The sequence below is a fragment of the Phascolarctos cinereus genome, unplaced genomic scaffold (assembly GCF_003287225.1).
Source record: "Phascolarctos cinereus isolate Bilbo 61053 unplaced genomic scaffold, phaCin_HiC Scaffold_1;HRSCAF=81, whole genome shotgun sequence".
Classification (NCBI taxonomy): Eukaryota; Metazoa; Chordata; class Mammalia; order Diprotodontia; family Phascolarctidae; genus Phascolarctos; species Phascolarctos cinereus.
This window is the reverse complement of record NW_027555514.1, coordinates 256,777,036-256,792,672: the sequence shown is the minus strand read 5'-3', so window position 1 is coordinate 256,792,672 and position 15,637 is coordinate 256,777,036.

Here is a 15,637-nt window from a genome sequence, read left to right as displayed (position 1 = left end):
CTTCATCAGGCAATAAACAGACAGGAAAAGTCACAGAATAGCGACACATGCTCTGACACAGCTCCAGGCAGGAGTCTGGAAGCAGGATCGTTGAGTATCCACGTGAGTTAGTAGTAGTAAAATCAGATTGTACATGCTCCAAAGACCTGGCCATCATTGCCAGTCAGTCATATATATGTGTGAGTGTGTACACGTCCACATTTATATGTGAACACATACATATATGCATATATGCACATGTGGATAAATATACATATATCAGTATATGCATGTATATAGTAAACACTTTCAATGTTCTTTTTTTTTCTCTTTTCCTTTTTGCTTATTGTCCACAGATTGTTACCATATGACTTAAGACTTTAAAAGAAAAAGAAACTAAGCTTTTTAGCTAATATACAACTGACACATGTCTGGCAGTGAAGTGGATCTAGAGTCCCCAACTAGTACAGAAAAGACTGTTCCTTCCTAAGAAAAAATGCAATGGTGTCTCAGACACTTGTGCTTTCCGTTTCAGTAGGATTTACGCTGAAGGCTGAGGCACGTAATTTATTGGCCTGAATTTTTCTAGCAGAAGCACTCTGGTTATTCTCAGTTTCCAAACAACAGCCTAGCTGTATAAATACTCAACATCATGCTGAATTTATGACTCTTGGGAGACTCTGACAGCAGTGAATTTAGGGGAAGGGAAGACTAAGGTGCACTTTTTCACTGGGGTAGATCTTTGCCAGGTCAGCTACATGTGTTACATTCTAAGACAAAAGTGTATAAAGGTTCAGATGGGACCCAAGTTAGCTACAACTTTAGGGCAGATATCAAAGCCATCCAACCAACAGAACTAAGGTCTTAGTACCTGAGCTAAACTTTCTGAGAGGATATTAGACATATGGTCGATGAACTTGTGAAATGTTTCCTTTCTTCTGTCTGGATGCTAACTGCTGATCAGAAGTAATATGACTTTCTATTATTTCTAGGCAGCCGGGTGGTGTAGTGGATAGAGTGTTGGGCTTGGAGTAAGGAAGATCTGAGTTCAAATCTATTCTCATACACTTATTAACTGAGGGACCCTGGGAAAGTCATTTAACCTTTGTCTGCCTCAGTTTCCTCTGTAAAATAGAGATAACCACTTACCTCCCAGAACTGTAGTATCAAATGTGATAATATTTGTAAAGTGCTTCACACAATGCCTGGAACATAGTAAGTGCTATATAAATGTTAGCACTGCAGTTATTATTATTATTGTTATTTTTAAATGGCTTTAAAACCTTAAATCATATCTATAACTGCTAGCTATTGTTACTACTTCTTGAGGGAGAAACTTCATAATCTCCAGCATGAAATGAAAGAAAACTTGAAGCTTAGAGTTTAGAATTTAGAGCTGTTCCAACTCATTTGAAAAAAAAAAATCTATTCCTTGTCAAGTAAGTTATAATTTTTTTATAAACATAGCAAGTGGGGGCAGCTAGGTGGTACGGTAGATAGAGCTCCAGCCTTGGAGTCAGGAGGAACTGAGTTCAAATCTGGCCTCAGACACTTGACACTTACTAGCTGTGTAACCCTGGGCAAGTCACTTAACCCTGATTGCTTCACCAAAAAGAAAAATAAAATAAAACCATAACATAGTAAGTGTATGAACAGGAAATAAAGATACCTGAATATCAGAATCAGAAGGTCCTGAGAGGTCATTTAGTCCAAAGGTGTCAAACATGTGGCCAGTGGCTACAACACTCCTAAATACAACCCGAACCAGATTAAAATGGAATTGAGAAATATTTAACAGAATAATTCAAAATACAATAAAACATAAATACCATCATATTTTAAAACTAAGTCAATATGAATTCTGCAGGGATACATACGTACACATTAGTGGTCTCCATTTCTATTTGAGTTTGACCTTACAGATCTAGTTCAGCTCATGCCTAAAGAGGAATTACCTCTGTCAATCAATCTACAAATATTTATTAAGTGACTATTATGTTCCTGGCACTGTACGGAGCACTGGTGATAGAAATAAAAAGTGAGACTGTCCACACCCTCGAGGACTTTACCTTCTAATAGGGTAGGACAATATACATAAGAGAGGAGTGGCCAAAAAAGGGAGTTTGGGTCTAGAGCAGGAGTGGGGAAACTACAGCCTTGAGGCCATATGTGGCCCTCTAGGTCCTCGAGTGCGGCCCTTTGCTTCAATCCAAACTTCATAGAACAAATTCCCTTAATACAAGGATTTGTTCTGTGAAACTTGAACTCAGTCAAAGGGCCACACCCAAAGACCTAGAAGACCACATGTGGCCACAGGTTCCCCACCCCTGATCTAGATAGTCACAGACATTGTGAAAGGAGTCTTGGGCTGATAGATCGCCATGTTCTTCCCAATAGTAGTAATGGTGAAGTTTGCCGCCCCCCCCAAGCTCAAGAAGGGTTAACAGCAGGGCAGGTGATAAGGTGCCTACCTGGAAGGCCTAATGTTTGGGTAAATAGCTGAAGGAATGCAAAGCATGGTCTGGAGCCAGCTAGATAGAGTGGGGTAAGGTGACTTTTTATTCATTTGTCCATCAATCAGGACCTCCCAGCACAGCTATGAATTTTTTTTTCTAGTTTAATGTATTTTATATTTTCCCCAATTACATGTTAAAATGATTTTTAACATTTTCTTAAAGGTTTGAGTTGCAAAATTCTATCCCTCTCTCCTTTCCTTTCCTTCCCCCTCCCTGAGACAGTAAGCAGATACAGGTTATACATATGCAATCACATAAAACATTTCCATATTAGTCATTTTGTATAAGAAGATTCAAATAAAAAAAGAATGAAAGACAGAAAGTGAAAAATAGCATGCTTCAGTTTGTATTCAAACAATATCAGTTCTTTCTGTGGAGAGGGATGGTACACTTCATCATTAGTCCTTTAGGATTGTCTTGGATCATTGTATTGCTGAGAATAGCTAAATCATTCACAGTTCTTCATCATACAATATTGCTGTTTACCATGTTCTCCTGGTTCTGTTTACTTCACTACCCATCAGTTCATGTAAGTCTTTCCAGGTTTTTCTGAATCATCCTGCTTGTCTTTTCTTACAGCACAGTAACATTCCATCACAATCATATACCACAACTTGTTCAGCCTTTTAATTGTGATGAATACCCCTTCAATTTCTAATCTTAACCACCACAAAAAGACCAGCTATGTACCATTGAGTAGATTAACTGAGGAGGGGGGGCGAGGGATTTATCTCTGAAGTTCTAGTCTGAAGGATCACCACTTGTGATGGAAAACAGTAGTCTTAATAAGTTGTAAGGTAACTTCCTCCCTATCGGGGTACCCCATTCTACTTTTGAACAGTTCTCATTGTTAGGAAGTCTTACGATTGATCCTAATACTCTAATAGATCTGTGGTCTTATCTGTGTGGTTACTCCCTCCTCCAACAATGCAGATTATAGCTCTTTCATGTCTGTTTATTCTTTGAAATTCTTCTTCCTGTCCCCTCACAGATCTGCCACAGGGCTTCCATCCAACAAGCTGGGTAACTTCCTCAAAATCTTTTCACCTTGCGTGAATACCAGTGGAATTTGTGAACTGTTCATCAGTTATCCCTCACTTTTTCTTCTATGTGTCTAGCCAATTTTTCCTCCATCATTCCTCTCTCTGAGAATATCTTTCACCCCACTTCTTTAGTAAAATATATTGTGGACTCTTCGTGTGTACCATACTTCTTTCCATGTCCTTTGATCCTCCTCTTCAATTTTTCAGAGATAATGATACACAACCATATGATATCACTAGAATATTGGTATTAAAAAGATGGGTCTTTTATTTTTTCAGAGAGAAATTTTTGGTTGTTAGACCCCGAAGTATCCCAAAGGAATCCAATCCACTCATCTCCTCTTCAATACTAGTCTCTACTCACCTGCAACATCTGTCCAAGATATATGTACAAATAAGATCTGGATGGACTGTCCATCCAACTCTCTATCCTAGTCTGAACAATAGGCATTCTTCATCCATTTGATTTTTGTCATGTAGTTAGTTACAGAAGTAATTATATCTATCTCTCTATAACTTCTCTCATTGTTCCTATTTCTGCCCTCTAGGGTCAAGAAGAATGAGTTTAATCCTTCAATATGATAATTCTTCAAATACTTGGAGATAGCTATCATGTCACCCCAAAGTCTTCTCTTGTTCAGACCAAATATCCCCATTTACTCATATGGACTGACCTCCAGTCCGTGGAGGGACTGAATTAGGACAAAGTGCATATTATCTGTCTCCTCTTCCCACTTAGTTTAGTTTTCTTTGCAATTCTTTTATTAAAATACATTTCATTGATAACTTTTTTTATATCATTTAGATTTCTCCCTGTATCCTTTCCCTTCCCAGAGAGCCATCCCATATTAACAAATAACAAATATTAACAAATGTTTTAAAGAAAAAATCAATCAACATATTAAAAGTCTGAAAATATTGGTAATGTTTCATATCCATGGACCTTCCATCGCTGCAAAGAAATGAGTTGGGATTGTTTTCTCATGTCGCTTCTTTGGGGTCATGCTTGGTTTTTGAAATTTTGCAACATTTACTTCTTATTTTTATGTGGTTGTTCTTTCCATTTTTGTCATTGTGGTCATTATGTATATGTTTTTTGGCTTTGCTTACTTTACTTTGTATCAGTTCATTTAAGTCTTTCCATACTTCTGCAAATTCATTGTTTCTTATCCTTATAGTAATATTCCATTACATGTATATAGCACAATTTATTTATCCATTTCCTCAATGGATAGGTATCTTCTTTGTTTCCAGTTCTTTGCTACCACAAAAAGTACTATAAATATTTGAAGGTATTTGTGGCCTTTCTTATTCTTATCCATAATTGAAACAGATAGATAGATAGCACTCTGAAATGTAGAAGGCATTTTCCTCATAACAACTGTGAGGTCAATAACACAGGTACTATCACCTCCATTCTTAAAAAATTGTAAAACTGAGGCTCACAGGGAAGTTAAATGATTTGTCATGAATACGTGCCTAGCAAGTACCAGAGCAAAGATGTGAACATGGACCTCTTGACTTTCCATTCCACCAACTAGCCTTTTTTTTTAAAATAGGGCAATTCTAAATGTGTTTGTCTATTTTTCCTCTGGGTGGCCCCTGAATATAGGAGATGTTGAGGAATGGAAGGAATTGCATTGACATATGTAGATGGGATTTTTGCATTGTCTGCCAGCTGGTTGAAGTTGTGCAGACCAAAATATTGAAAATGATCCCTAATGGGCTTAGTCTGAGTCTTCAGCTTTTATTTATTATTATAGGCTTATTGGACCTTTATAATTGCCCCTTCATGTATAATTCTACTAATTATATTTTGTTTACTTGCCAATCCTCAAGATCTTGGTTTTTCTAGTAATAAGCTCTTTCTCACCATTAAAATTGTTTTTAAACTTCTGAATGCAGTTCTAGAGAAATACAGTTCACTCGAAATCATGCACTATTATACAGTAGAGATTCTAGGATTCTTGTCATATTGTATCAATAAGCAGACATGCACTAGTTATCACAAGATGGGAGTTTGTGAAGATAATCATTTTGTAAACCAGATTTTTTTTTCTTGATCATGGGATAATCTGGATCTGTGACTTCATCAGTATAGCAAACTACAAGTGTGGAAAATCACTCCAATGACAAAAATGGGCATCTCATCTACAACTTGAGTCTTATATCAGCTTGTGTCAGAGGTGGGATGTGGACCATGGTCTTACTGATTCTATGACTAGCTCTCTGTCTACTATGTTATGATGCCTCTTAAGCACATAATATGAAGATCACAACAAAAAATAAATAAATAGCTTTAATATTATTGATGTAACCTATGACATAGCAGCTCCAGCACTGAGATTCCTATGTTCAATCTTGGGAGTAGGCTGCTAAAAACATCTGTCTGTTTGGCTCATTTTGCCCCAACCTAGAATTACCTTTAGGAATTCTCAGAATATGGTTTAAATATAGCTTGTGTGTAGGTCTTCACAGATCTTGATAAAGGATTCCCAGCTTCCATACAAGTACATGAAATAACCATGAATTCAGGTATAGGACAGCCTTTATTTTACCCCACTCAAAATACAGAAATTAATTAATCAACAAGTATTAATTAGGCACCTACTATATTCTAGGTATAGTATTAGGTGTTGGGGTTCCAAAGAAAAGAACAAAACAGGCTCTGCCCTTAAGGAGCTTACAGTCTATAAAATGAGAAAAACATATACAAAACATATTCAAAACAAATAAAAGGAAATTGAGAAGGAGACACTAGCAAATAGGGTGATCAACAAAAGCCTCATGTAAATGAACTAGATTTTAAAGGAAGAGTAGTAAGGCTGTTCTACACATATAATATGCAGGTGTCATTGTGTAGCTCAAAGGGAGGCAGAATAGATACCACTAGCCTCTTCTTTCCCCCATCCTTCTTGTAAGGGGATTTTAATTCCTGCCAGGAGGGTAAGCAGAAAGTTGCTTGGACTTTCTGTTCTCCACAGAGAGGGGGGTTACTGGACTAGAATTAGAACCTCTCTGTTCCTTAAATGTTGTTAGTCTAGGAGATATGATTTTCAGATTGAAGCTAAACCTCTGATTGCTGTTCATTAATCAGGAAAGAAGAACTCCAAACTCTATATCCTAGGCTTGACTCCCTTTCCACCAAATACTGGTTCCATAATGAACACAGAAGAAATAGCAAAGAAATCCATTTATCCAAGTCAATAACAAAACAGAAATCAGAGAAAGTATACATAGGAGAACGTATTCCAGACAATATGAAGGAACTCTCCCATTGAGAGTGATTTATGTGCAAAATGCCAGGCTGGATGAGTCAAAAGCCAGAATTAAGGTTTCCAGGAGAAATATTGACAATCTCAGATATGCAGATGATACCACTGTGATGTCAGAAAGTAAAGAAGAATTAAGAAGCCTCTTGATGAGAGTGAAAGAGGAGAGTGAAAAAGCAGGCTTGAAGCTTAACATTAAAAAAACTAAGGTTGTGGTATCTGGTCCCATTGCTTCTTGGCAAATTGAGGGAGAAGAAATGGAAGCAGTGTCAGATTTTTTACTCTTGGGTTCAAAGACTGCAGATGGTGACTGCAACTATGAAATTAATAGATGCTTAGTCCTCGGAAGGAAACCTATAGCAAATCTGGACAGTGTGCTAAAATGCAGAGACATCACCTTGCCAACAAAGATCCATGTAGTCAAAGCTATGATTTTTCCAGTAGTAACGTATGGCTGTGATAGTTGGACTATAAGGAACGCCGAGCACTGCAGAATCAATGCTTTTTTAATTGCAGTGCTGGAGAAGACTTGAAAGTTCCTTGGACAGCAAGGAGATCAAATCAATCAATACTTAAAGAAATTAACTCTGACTGCTGGAAGGACAAATACTGAAGGTGAAGTTTAAATGCTTTGGTCACATAATGAGAAGACAGGACTCATTGGAAAAGAAAGATTGAAGGGCAAAAAGAAGAGAACAGTAGAGGATGAGATGGATAGATAGTGTCATGGATGCAATGAACGTGAGCTTGGGCAGACTTTAAGAAATAGTTGAGGACAGAAGAGCCTGATGCACTATAGTTCATGAGGTACGAAGTGTCAGACACAACTGAATGACTGAATAAACAGACAAGAAGGACTCAGCTCAGACAAGAGAGAGAGTCCCAGATCTCACCCAAAGGGAAATTCTCTGAAGTCTCTAGCATAGAAAGTTGGGGATAGAGACGTGATAGAGATTCCAACTCCTCTCATGTCAGCTTCTTCCCAGGGTCTTATTCTCCCTTTGGCAATCTGATGTGGGGTTGGAACCTTCTGTCTTGAAGCTGGAACCAGAACCACTAGATGCAACTGCAGAGCCCAAAGAGACTTGAAGAAAGTCAAGAGACTGAAGAGTCTGGAGTTCCCCTTTCTCCTACTCTCTAACTCTTCCCTGTTACTCATACAAGGACAGGGCATTGATCTCCACCATTGAGGAGAGACCCATACCAATGGCCTTTGGGAACCAAGTTACAAAAGCAAGGCATTCTAAGAGGCAGGGTAAGGAGGAGTGAACTAGGAGAGGTCTCCTGTAGAAGGTATGATTTGAGCTGAATCTTGAAGGAAGTCATAGTAATTGATGTAGACACAAGGGCAGAGAATTCCGTAAGGAACAGCCAGTATGAAAAACACTGAGCTAGGAGATGGATTGTTGTATCTGAGTAAATGGGAACTATGAGCAGGTCAATATAACTGGATTGTGGAGTATATAGAGGAGAGAAAGGTATAAGAAGACTAGAAAGTGGGGGGGGTGAGTGGGATTGGAATTGGGTTAGGAAGAGCTTTAAATACCTAACAAGGGAGTTTACATTTAGTTTTTGTGGTAATTCGTAACCACTAAATCTCAGTAAGCAGCAAGGTGGTTCAGAGGATGGTCAGACCTAGGCTTTATAAAAATCACCTTAGTAGATGAGTGGAAGATGGATTGCTGTGGAGAAACATTTGAGGCAGGGATACCAATTAGAAAGCAGTTACAGTAGTTCAGGCAAGAGCTGATAAGTGCCTGAACTAGAGTGGTAGAAAGAAGGGGCCTTCTATAAGAGATACGGTGAAAGTATAAATGACAAAAAGTATAAATGACAAAATCTGCCAATAAATGAGATGCATGGACTGTAACTGGAAGTGGGGAGTTGAAGATAACAGGTTTAGGGCTTGGGTCACTGGGATGATGATGGTAGCCTCAATAATAATAGGGAATTTTGGAAGTAGAGAAGCTTTTTGGGGAGATAGTGAATTCTGTTTTGAATATATTGAGATTAAGATGCTTACAGGACATTGATTTTGAATATATAAGAGGCAGTTGGAGATGTGTGACTATAGCTCAGCAGAGAGATCTTCTGGTTATGTAGCTCTGGGAATCATCTTCATAGAGATGATAACTGAACTCGAAAGCTGATGAAATCACCAAGTGAAAAAGTATAGAGCAAGGGTGGGGAACCTGCAGCCTCAAGGTCACGTGTGGTCCTCTAGGTCCCCAAGTGCAGCCCTTTGACTGAATCTAACTTCACAAATCCCACTTGTTCTGTGAATTTGGATTCAGTCAAAGGGCCACAACTAAGGGCCTAGAGGACCACATGTGACCTCGAGGCCTCAGGTTCCCCACCCCTGGTATAGAAAGAAAAGAGAAGAGGCCCTAAGAGAGCCTTGGGGACTTCCAATGTTGGTGGAATGATGTGGATTAAGAGTCAGCAAAGGAAACTGTGAAAGAATAGTTAGAAAGCAGAACAAGGAAAAGGTAGTGTCACAAAATCCTAAAGAAGAGAGAGTGTGCAGAAAGAGATAATGAAGAATGTCAAATGCTACAGCAAGTGTAAGAATGACCACTCGAGGGGCAGCTAGGTGCACAGTGGATAGAGCACCGGCCCTGAAGTCAGGAGGACCTGAGCTCAAATCCGGCCTCAGACCAAACATTTGACACTCACTAGCTGTGTGACCCTGGGCTAGTCACTTAACCCCAATTGCCTAAAAAGAGAAAAAAAAAAGAAGAAGAAGAAGAATGACCACTCGATGCTAAAGAAATGGAGCTGGGAATGGAATGTTGCATATGAAGAATAGTAAGGTCAGTATGGTTAGATGGTAGAGGGAGTGAAGGGGAGCAATACGCAATAAGGCTGGAAAGAAAGTCGGGGCGAACGAAAAGCTCTAAATGTTAAACCCTATATGGGGTCATAAAAAATGTGGCAATGGTAAAAGTCTTCTGAATTCCCAGAGACCAAAAATTAATTCAAAATCAAACGTGTAATGAATCCAAGGTGTTTCTGGCCACACTTGCCTGTGTTGCATCATGCAACTTCACTGTAGCCTTGGTTCTGAACACAAAGCATGCGTACTTCGCGTTGCACATGCCCTCAGGCCACGCGATGCCAATGCTGCTGAAATGCACAAAAGGTGTTGTGATTGGAAAAAAGTTTGAGAAGCCCTGTCGTAGAGGAACTAGTAAACCACTAGAGTTTGAGTAAGACAGTGACATTGTCAGCACTGTAATGGAGGATAATTGTATAGAGGAAAGATTGGAATGAGGATAGATTCTGGATAGGAAGCTATTCCAATAGCTCAGGTGAAAAGTTAAAGGCCTGAACTAGGGTGGTAGCTCTGTGAGTAGAGAGGAGACAAATTGTGAAATGTTATTGAGATGAAAAATGATAAGATTTGGCAAATCCTGTACAAATATTCAAGATGACAATGCGTATCAGGTGTAGGACAACCTTTATTTCACCTGGCCAAAAATCCAGAGATTCAGCAATCTGCAGGTGGGGTCAGGGAGTTGTTTGAGGATGAGACTCAAGTTGCAAAACTAGAGGATGTTGGTGTTCTCAAAAGTAATAAGGAAGCTCTGAAAAGAGGTGGGTGTGGGGAATAATGAGTTCTGGTTTGGGACATCTTGAGTTTCAGATGCCTATAGGACAAAATATCCAATAGGCAGTGGATGCAGGACTGGGGTTCAGGATGGAAACTAGGGTGGGTCATGTAGATCTGGGAGTCATCTGCACAAAGATAAAAAGTAAACCCACAGGACCTGAGTAAGTCATGAAATCAGATAGTAGGAGAGAAAAAAGGGAAGAGGTCCCAGGACAGAGAACACCCACAATTTAGGGATGTGATATGGATGGTGATGATCCAGAAAAGGACACTGAGGAGCTATAAGACAGGTAGGAGGACAAACGAGAGAGCAGTGTTACAAAGACCCAGAGAGAGTAGCGAGGAAGAGAGGATGATCAACGCTGTCAAGTGCTACAAAGATGTCAAGAAGGACGAGGATGGGGGGAAAGCAAATGAAGGTCATTGTTAACTTAGGAAAGAACAATTTCAGTTGAGTGATGAGGTTAGAAGACTGCAAAGAATTGTAAGTGAGAAAACACAAAGTGCTCCTGGTAGCTATGGCTCTGGAATATTGCATGTACTATCAAATTGAGTTCATGTGTTGCTTAATTCTGCTGAACTCTATCTCCTTCCTTTCTTCTTTTTTAAAAGCGATATCTCTCTTGAGAAGGAAAAGGAAGGATATATTTGAAAATAAAGGGCACATAAAAACAAAAAATATCAATACTTTTTTTTAAAAAAAAGAAAGGGATGTGATAAAAGAATTCACTAAGGTGTCAGTGACAACTACTGGCTCAATATCTTATGTTTTCTACAGGACTACATCTTAACCCAAATGAATGGTGAAACTTGAAGTTTCCACAGCAAATGAGTGGAGGAAATTTGAGGTAGGTCCCAGTAAGTCAAGGTGGCCCTGATTGAAACGTCAGTGACTTAATTATTTCTTTTTTTTCTCTAGGTATTCTTTATACTCTCCACTTTCCTTTAGTACTAGCATTCTTTCAAAGGGTTTTCTTTTACCTAAGCTAAGAAAAAACCTTTTCCCCCCTCTTTTCTCTATGACCCTCTGTCTTTTTTCTATAATTTCCTCTTGTCAGTGGTGACCTTTTACAACCTGTTTTTATCTAACAGCATACTCTGCCACCTCCATCTGTTGTCCACAATCCCTACCTTCTAATTCCTGGATTCCTCCAGCCATTGAAAGCCCCAGCAAGAAGCCTATTTGTTTTATCCATTATATACAGCTGTGACTTTTCCACTAAATCCCTCTGACTCCCTTGGCCAAGAACCTGTGCTCTGGTCAGCTGCACTATCTCATTCATCCCGGCTGTAAAGTGTGTTCCCTTTTTGTTCCATGTTTTGTTCAGGGGAATTTCTCACTCAGGGAAATAATTTTCCAATTAAAGTTATGTCAGAAGAGGGAAATGTGGAGCGTATAGCAACTGACTGTGCCGGATTGACTTTGTAGACACAAACATCATTGTTTCCAAGGGATAGAGCAATGGAGAGGAGCATGTGACTGACCATCTCTTCAAAACAATTCTTAGTGAATTGAATATACATGGGTTCACTGAGATTTTTCCAGCACTTGAGAGCATCACTCTGCAAGATTTTGTTGGATACCAGTCATATGACTACACTTTCAATTTGATTAGGTGCATGGAATCACACAACAGGGCCTCAATGGCTCTCTCATCCACCCCATGTCCAAATGGCTTTCCCACCATAATATACCCAAGTGATCACTGTGATCCTCATGTAACATAGTCAAGGCCCTTCACTTGTTTCCTTCCCTTTGCAGGAAAACCTCATCTGCTTGATGAGTTTATGCTATAGGAATGTGTATCTTTGTTTTCAGCTTGTACTGTATCTTCCTATGAAGGGTATGGATGTTGGATCATAGGATCATAGACTTAGAGCGATAAGGGATCTTAAAGGTCATCATGTCCAATCTCCTTATTTTACAGATGAGGAAACTGAGACCCAGGGAGGTTAAGCAATGCACTAAGGGTCATACAACTAGTATCTGAAAGCTGACTTGAACTCGGGTCTTCCTGGCTCAAAGTATAGCACTTCATTCACTATCCCACATAGCTGCCTACTGGTACCTCATTGCAAGGATTAGATAGAGGGCTAGGCCTGGAGTTAAGAAGACCTGGGATCAAATCCTGCTTCAGATACTTAATAGCTATGCAACATTTGACAATTCAACTTAACCTGACTGGCTTAGTCTCCTCATCTATAAAATGGGGATAATAATAATAGCACCTATCATCCAGGGTTGTTGTGAGGATCATGAGATAACATTCATAAAGTGCTTTGCGAACCTTAAAGCATTATATAAATGTTAGCTATTATAAAGCTATCTCCTGTTCAAGCAATTGTATACATTTTGGTTAAACGAAAATTTCTGTTCCTCTATTGTTCATTGTCTTTTTTCCTTCTTTGAAAAATGCAAAATGGATGCTCACACAATTGCTTTTTGCAGAAGCACACAGTATTAAGGGACCTTTAGATTTCTGTGTCAGATCATTGGAGCACCTTGTATAGAGCTACGCCTATATGCTTTGGCTACGATTAAGGAAGGACACATATATGTTGGCTCATTGGTAAAGGGCATGCATGATGAGAGGTCCTTAGCTGATCCTCTGGTCTTTGTGATGGGAAACTGGGGGCTGGCTGTGTTGTGTCAAAGATGATTGGCCAGTGGACCATGCCCACTCAGTAGACTATAAGATGAATGGAGGAAAATCAACTTCCCTTTTCTTCCCCTCTTTTGAATGAGTTGCTTGGGACTCGGCCAGTTTCTCTACTGGACTTCCAGCAAGGTGTAGGGGAACAGGATTTTTTCCTCTTCTCCCCACCTCCTGTAGTCATAAGGCTACACAAACATGGCAGTGAGAACAGGATTTTGGCCAGATGAATCTGAGACTTTCAAGTGCTTTTCTCTTGTGAGCACAAGTGATGAAACAAGCTATCCTGGGATTGTTTTTCTAGCTTTGGCAGATGCCTCATAAGTTTAGGAGGTCCAGAGTCATTGAACCGAGGGCTGATTGCATAGCTTGAGATACACCCTGCAACCACTCCTATCTTAGAGGAGAAAATGATTACTAATAAGAGGATAACAACAATAATGATAATACTAAAAACCATAGCAACAATTAGAATTTATATGTCACTTTAAGATTTGTAAAGTGTGTTTTGATTTTAAAAATATCTCATTTAATCCTCACAACAATCTTGGAAGGTCGGTGCTATTATTATACCCATTTTACAGATGACATTAAATGATAGGTCCAGAGTTATACAGCTAGAAAGTACCTGAGGTACAATTAGAACTCAGGTCTTCCTGAGTCCAAGTTCAACACTCTGTCCTCTGCACAACCTAGCGGCCAGGTGTGTCTGGCTGGATGGAAAATAAGAACCAGGCAGAACAGATCTGAGAAGCAGATCACATATCTGTCCTTAACTCCTGGGACATGTATAATAGAGGTAATGAATTTGTTTGTTCTAAGTAGATTTTAATATGACCTAATGAGTTTCACATTGTAATTGTCTTGTCTGTGGTGGACAAAACAAACAGCTGTCCTTTGCCTGATATCTACTACTTTGCACAGGCCTCTAATACACCTACATACTGCTTTGTATTTTTCAAAATATAAAAGGTGGCTAGGTGGCACATTGAATAGAACCCTGGAGACTCTATGTTCCTGAGTTCAAATCTGGCCTCAGACCCTTATTATCTGTATGACCCCGGGCAAGTCACTTAACCGTGTTTGCCTCAGTTTCCTCATCTGTAAAATGAGCTGGAAAGGAAATGGCAAATCAGTCCAGTATCTTTGCCAAGAAAAGACCCACTGGGGTCACGAAGAGTCAGATGCGACTGAACAACAAAACAAAAATTTTCCAAAGCTTTGCATGCAGGCCATACGGAATAGGTATCATTATTAATTCTATATTAGAGGAAAATAGAGCCACATCAAAGTTCAATGACTTGCCCAGGGTCACACAGCTACTTGGGGCTACAAACAGAAATAGAGCTCAGGTAGATATAGTTCATTATACCACGTTACCTCCTGCAAAGGGCCTCTCACAAGAGGAGTGTCTCTTTTCTGTTGTATACAATTCGTGCATTTGTTCATTTGTCTTGACTTGTGATTTCATCAATGTAGGGAAATCCCAGTAAGGAAATTCCCTCCACCATCAGCATCTTGCCTATAACTTATAAGGTCAAAAGAGAGAAGCAGAAAAGGACTTCACCAATTAAAGAGCATGATATAACAACTGCTTACAATTTTATAGCACTTTACGCCTACACCTATATATGATTCTATGTTACCGTTACAACTAATACCATGAGAAGGAAATCATTTAAAATTTTTAATATTTTTAATTTAATTTTAAATTTTGAAATTAATTTTAATTTTGAAATTTAATTAAATTTTAAAGAAGTGACTAAAGTTCAAAGAAATTAACTGACTTGTCCATTTTGAAACTTCAGGTCTGACCTGGATCCTTTACCACCATGGTCTATCTGTAGAAATCGATAATCAGAAAAATATGGTAGGAAGTCTGCTTTATCTGTTGTTGGTAGTGGTCAGTCATTTCTTTTAGTCGCGTCTGACTTTTTGTGACACCATTTGGGTTTTCTTGGCAAAGGTCTTGGAGTGGTTTGCCATTTCCTTCTCCAGCTCATTTTACAGATGAGGAAACTGAGGCAAATAGGGTTAAGTGACTTGCCCAGGTCAACAGCTAGTAAGTATCTGAGACCCAACTTGAACTCAGGAAGAAGAATCTTCTTGACTACAGGTCTGGCGCTGTCTGCCCTATAACACCTTGCTGTCCCTCAGATAAAGCTGATGGTTTATAGTTTTAACCTCGGTGTTAACTTGTTCTTCTTTTCGGCGGGGTTAAAGTAGGAAGAACCCAGGGGCAAGACATTATCCTGAGGTGGATAAAAAGATTGGTTTTTGTATTTAAATGAAAGTATTAGGATGTAGGCTCATCGTCCATAGGCTCACTAAAAGCATCTTTGGCAAAACCCCAGGGCAGCAGGAATGATGTACATCTCGACCTGTTCCCACATGATTTTTGAGCTCCTTGACCAGTTCTCTACTCTTTGAAAGCTGTTTGTTCCAAGTAGCCTGGAGATTATGAATTTTGGGGATGGTGAGATCTATTAAGAACATTCTTCTTAAGTTTTTATGAACCAGTGGTATGTCCCGATGATGACAGGCAACAGCTTAGTCCTTA